General features: G+C 44.7%; 1 pseudogene; it reads right to left on the bottom strand.

The window, feature by feature from the left end:
• Nucleotides 1-5890: 5890 nt before the first annotated feature.
• LOC111740203 lies at nucleotides 5891-6009 on the bottom strand (annotated as a pseudogene).
• Nucleotides 6010-6341: the final 332 nt, after the last annotated feature.

Raw genomic sequence — 6341 nt, 5'->3', positions numbered from 1 at the left:
TGCCGCAGGCATCATCACTGCCCCTGGGGCACTAGCAGCAGGTTCAGTGGTGATGCCGCCTCCGCTGGCTCCACGCCCGGCCTGGGTGACGGTGTCGGCGAGCGGCGGGAGAGCCCACCCAGGGCTGCTGAGAGCAGCAGAGTCAGACAGGTTAGTCACGAGCGGCGGGAGGCTCCTGCTGGGGTCTTCTGTCATACATGGTGACATTCTGAATGGGGCTGAAGCGTGACGTGAGTGAGGAAGGCAGTCGGGGGAGATATGTGTCATTACTGCTCCCGCAATCCCGTCTGTGCCCAGGCACAGGAGAAGTCCAGAGAAACTGGGGCTGCCTGAATTTAGAGGCCCTACTATGTGCCAGACCCTGCATTAAGCACTTTCACCCACAATATTTGATTTCAGCCTTAGAACAACATTGCAAGGGAGGAATGATAGCTCCCAGGGTGCAGACAAGAAAGCCGAGGCCAACATTGATGAAGTCAATTATCCACGGAGGCAAAGAGAGGAAGACATGTTTACAGTTATAGGCACAGAGGGCGGAGGCAGAGAGCTCGTTTCCTGCTCAGTAACACACACAGAAAGCCCTGGCTTAATGAGAGTTTTCTTGAGTTAGGTGTGTCATAGTAATCCAGACTCTGTCTGTGAAGCTAGTGTGTGTGTGTGTTGGGGTGGGTAGGATGGCTTTTTGATTCCTCTTTATATTGGTTGCATTTCTCAGTGCATGTGGCTCGCACAGCATAAGGCTGCTTCCCATGGAGCAAGCGTCCTTGGGCTGTGGGGATCTGATCATCGGGGGCTGTGGGTCGCAGACCACGTGGGCCTGCTCTCCCTTGGCCATTCGTAGCGCTTCCTTCTACGGAAGCAGCCGGTTCTTCCTTCTGCACTTCCATTTCCAGCTCCTGGGTGTGCAGCCACACCTTCAGCGCTTAGCGCTTCCACGGGGGGCTACGTCTTTGTCTACCACCTTCTCCCTGGCTGGCGAGGCTGGCCGTCGCCATCACCATGACTCTGGGGAGCACTGGAGTGGTGAAGGTGGGATTCAAATTTACGCCCCACAGATTGTCAAGCCTGAGTTGGTTGTTTAAAGCTGACTTATTTGATTCAGTTGTGCAACCTGTCGATTCAATCGGGCAAGCTGACTTTTTGAGGATAAAGTTTATCAATATGAGTTTAACACTTTTATTGAATGCTGGCCTTATGTAGGCACTTTCTAGGCAATGCAAGAAATAACGGTTAATAAGGGATAAATTCCTGTTCTTGTGGAGATAACCCGGTGGAGAGATTGGAAAAATGCATGAAATACATGTGATAGTTAATTTTATATATCAACTTAGCTAGGCCATGGTTACCAGATTTTGGTCCAGTATTAGTCTAGATGTTGCTAAGTATTTTGTTTTAGACCTGATTAACAATTAAATTAGTAGATTTTGAGTAAAGCAGATTATTTTCCATAATGTGGATGGGCCTCATCCAATCAGTTGGTGGCTTTAAGAGAAAGGAATAGGATTTCACAAAGAAAGAATTCTACTTTCGGACTTCCTGCAGACTCAGCCTGCAATGTCACCTCCTCCCTGGGTCTCTAGCCTGCCAGGCTGTCTGCAGGTTTCAGACTTGTCAGCATCCACAACTGCATGAGCCAGTTCCTTAAAATCTCTCTCATCTGTCTATCTGTCCATCTGTCCATCTGTCCGTCTATCTATCTATCTATCGATCGATCGATCGATCGATCTATCTATCTATCTATCATCATCTATCACCTGTCTCTTTCTCTCTGTCTTTCTCTATCTATGTCTATCTGTCTGTCTATGATTTATGCCCCAGTGGTTCAATGTCTATGTTTCTGCGTGTGTGTGTGTGTGTGTGCGCGTGTGTGTGTGTGTGTGTGTGCATGTGTGTGTGTGTGTGTGTGTTTATATGTGGAGGCATGCTACCAAAATTATATGAAGACAAATAAGGCAGAATAATGGGACAAGGAATGAGTGATACTTTAGATAGGGGGTCAGGGAAGGCCTTTTAGATGGAGAGGCATTTGAGCAGAGAGCTAAATGAAATAAGATTAAGTCTCATGAAGCCCTAGGAGAAAGAACAGCAAGCACTGACTCCTGAGTGGGTGCACGCTCGGCATGTCCAGGAGAGAGCAAGGTAGCCAGTGTGGCTGGGGCAGCTTCAGCAAGGGGCCAGTGATCAGTGATGGGCGATGCAGCCAGAGATGCAACCATGTTAAAGGGCTTTGCTTTGTATTCTAAGTGTGGTGGGGAACATGGGAGGTGTCTGAACAAAGTGGTGGCAGTATCTGGCCTCCTCTGGCTGCTGTGTGAAGAATAGACTAGAAAGAAGAAGGATGGAAGAGGGTAATCAGACAGGAGCCTACTGCGATAATTCAGGTGAGGGGTCATGGTCACTTGGACTAGAACAGGGTTTGTCAGCCTCAGCACCGCCGATGTTGGGGGCTGGATAACTCTCCGTTGCTGGGGCTGTCCTGCGCACTATAGGATGTTTAACAGAATCCCTGGCCTCTGCTCACCAGATGCTGGTAGTTCCCCAACCCCGCAGTGTGACAATCCAAATATCTCCAGACATTGCCTACTGTCACCTGAGCACAAAATCTCCCCCAGTTGAGAACCAGTGGCCTAGGATGTTGGTTTTGGAGATGTCAGAAAGAGTTGGATTTGAGTAGGGTTTCCCCCAACCTGAACAACTCTTATACTTTTTGCTATTTTTATTTGGATTCAAAAAAATAATCTCAATTTAGAAAATTTTGAAATTATAAAGAAACAGGCAAATGACCCATTAAGCCATTACCTTGAGTCAGTATTGTTCAGTGAATTAGATGAATGACTTAATTTTTTTCAATTCATTAATAATATATATTTTTACTCGAAATTATAATTTAAATGAGTATTTCTTAACAGTCTTATAAAAATCATTTGATTCATCTTTCTCAGCTCTCGCCCTCCTTTCTTCTTCATTTCCTTTTTTCTGGTCTTTCTCTTTTTCTTTTTACATTTTACTTTTTTCTGCTCAACTCCCCATCCCTCCCTCTTATGCCCTCGGAAACGTCCATCTTCTCAACAATCCTACCCAGCTTCAGTTTGGTTCTGAGTCAGGGCAATGAAGATAAAATATGAATGGGCGTAGGAAATGGTCTCCCGCTTTCATAAAAGAAAAAAAAAAAGTAACATTGCTGCCAGGTCACCCAGAACAAGTTCCAGTTCCCAAGAGCTGGGGAAAATTTTCCAAGGTAAAACATCAATGGCTACGACATCACACGTTAGTTCTGGGGAGAGTCCTCCATCTGTTTTCCCAGTGAACACTCATCCTGCTACGGTAATAGTGGCACAATTTGCTGCAGCGAGGTTGATCAATACGTGTTTTAATTAAAGTTCTGACAGCCAATTGAAGCCTTTTTTTTTTTTTTGGATGTATCATATCAATCTTTTCTGTCTGGGAATGACCATGCCTGGGAGTTTAATCTATGAAGAAGGTATAAGTTAATGTTCTGGATGCATTAACTGATTATTAGGAAGGAAGAAGGGAGGAAGGGATGTCCATGGGTCTCTTTTTCTTCTATGCTCCCCAAGCTCAAAGTTCCGCAAAAACCATCTCTTAATAAATGTTTGTTGAACACAAGAGTTGACGAAGGTTACTCTGGGACTGTGGCGAAGGTGAAGTTCGAATTTAGTCATCCTAGGTTGGTTTGTTGATATTGTCTTTTACAAGTTGTGTGCTCTTGGGCAACATACTCACACCTTCAAGTCTGACTCTTCTCATTTTTAAATGGGGACAATTAATATCTCTCTCATAAGGTGGGTATGCATTTAGCATCTCTATCATTCTCTGCCATTATTCACCATTGTTTCCAAGTTACACAATATGTAGACTATTCCGTGGAGACATAATATCTCCTCTTCAGCACTGTTGGAATGATCCAGAATAAAGAACACAATATATATTTTAATGAAATAACCAAGAGTTTATCAAGAATTCTACATAAGCCACATATTCCATACTATGAGGGCCAATTTTGACTTTGAAAATTCTTTGATAACCCATCTCTCCACTTCGTCTTCTCAGCCATGGCCCCTGATACTTTCTCTTTTTCTGAGAGGGAACATGAGACTGAAGTGGGCCCTACGTGTGGGTTTAGCATCCCACCTTTTCTCTTCTGCTAAACCGTTGACATCATCACTTGTCACCTTTGTCTCCACCAACCGTGATCTCCATTCATAGCTGGCCTTATGACCAGTAGTCATGATAATTTAAATTTCTGCTTTACAGACCGCATGATGCTGGTGTTCTCTGAGCTGAACAGTTCTGCTTGAGGAAACTAGACTGTACCACTGTCTGAGCAGGAGCACCTTCAGGCTCTGCGGGTCCATGATCCGCCATCGTCAGCTCCAGTGCCTACAGCTCTTGTCAATAGCAATGAGATTTTTTTTTTTGTTTTTAAAGGATAGAAGCATTTCCATTTGCATTTGTATCCTCCATGGTTATGGAATCAAAGAAACCTAAATAATTAGAACTGGTCTAAGAATATCATTTTTATGCACAGGGCAGTTCAGAGATGAGAAGCGATAGCAGGTTTGGATATCGGCGTAGAACCCAGGGTTTCTGACCCTCAGCCCGAGATTCTCTGGGTTTCACCATAACACTAATCAATAATAGTGGCATGTGCTGGAGAAGGTCAGACTGAGGTACACAGAGGTCAATGGCTTGTCTTAATGATGTATTAGTCTCTATGACCTTGAATGAATTGGTTATGGGTCATGGAGAGCTGCCGGCCGTGTTTTCCTATGGTCATTTTACTGCTCATCAGAAGATGGGCTCACCTTGAATGTCAGACCTATGTGTGCCTGTGGCGTCCAGAGGACCAGAAATAACCAAACTACAAGCTTTTCGGGCTAAGCTCGGTCTCCAGTAGCATGTCTGTTGAAGCCACTGCCCGCGCTCCTGCCAGATCTGACACTGGCCACTCACACCCACCCTCAAGTACCCCGGTTCTAATCTCAGAGGGAAGTGGTGATTTAGGACACGTACGAGACAGAAACAGCAGCATAAGGCAAAGAGCTTTTTCTGCTGGGGTTTGGGGAGGGTTGACCCAAGATCCTTCGCTTGTATTATGGTTGAGATAACCGGGCACATGGCTCAGTCTATCTGAGAGCAACCCAGTTAGACTGAATGATTTAGAGAACTCAAGGTCATCTTTGGATTTACTGATGTCCAATGTGGGATGTAGGTGGTTCTTGAACATTTTCAAGGCTGATTACGTATGTGCATTGCTTGCAATCCATGAAAAGTTCTGATCAACTCATATGGTGAATAGAGATGGAGACAAGGAAGGGGATTTTATGAAATAAAGTCTTCAAAATTATTGCATAAGGTGTCTTTGAGAGAACCAGAAGGACATGGGTCTTCAGAGGCTGTGCTGACTTTATTTAACTAATTTCGACAAGTGACAGGCACAGTAACCTACAATGGGAATATGAAGGAATATGGAAGAAGGAGAAATTAAATCTAATGGGCAGTGGCATTTTGGAAATGCTTCTTAGGTGAATTAGACTAGCTGTTTGTAATGGTTAAGTATATAGGCTAGGGGTTAAAAGGCTTGAATTCTGAGTGACAACATTAATGGCCTCTGTTTTCTTGTTCATAAAATGAGAATCACTATGACATCTGCACTTAGGGTTGTGAAGATTAAAGATCTATTGTGTGTTATATGCATAGCATGGTGCTTTACATAGATCAAGTGCTTAATGAATGTTGGCCATCATCAGTGTTATTATTTTATCAAATACAATGGCTTTTAGAATGATTCTTCAACCTTGCTTGGCAGAATCCTTTTGGATGGGTAGGAATATGCTGATTTTTATTTTTATTTTTTATTTTTTTTGTACGCCTACAACAGCTGGTCTTCCTCGGCGGTCTCCCATCCGAGTACTAACCAGGCCCGACCCTGCTTAGCTTCCGAGATCAGACGGGATCGGGCATGTTCAGGGTGGCATGACTGTAGACTGGGATATGCTGATTTTTAAACCGTTGTCTCTCAGTCCATAATTCCATATTCTGCTTTGCGATGCTAGGGTTTGGAATCTGCAGATTTTATTTCTTCTTTGCTGCTGGCTCCCTGTAGGTTTCTCCTAACGGGTCCTGGAGAGAAACTGGAAGGCGGCAGGAGGAGGGAGTGGGGTCTTAGCTCTTTTCTCTTAGTTGCTGCTCCCCTTCAGGCCGTTCCAGAAACAGCCGTCTACTCCAGCAGGAGCCGTTCATTCCAGTCTCTAGCTTCTTCTCCACACATTGTTAGTTTCGTCACACTCCTCAGGGGGAGCCTGGCAGCACCTCTTCTC

This window comes from Pteropus vampyrus, unplaced genomic scaffold (genome assembly GCF_000151845.1).
Source record: "Pteropus vampyrus isolate Shadow unplaced genomic scaffold, Pvam_2.0 Scaffold59, whole genome shotgun sequence".
NCBI lineage: Eukaryota > Metazoa > Chordata > Mammalia > Chiroptera > Pteropodidae > Pteropus > Pteropus vampyrus.
Note: the sequence above shows the minus strand (reverse complement) of the source record. Positions and strands in the feature narration are given on the sequence as shown.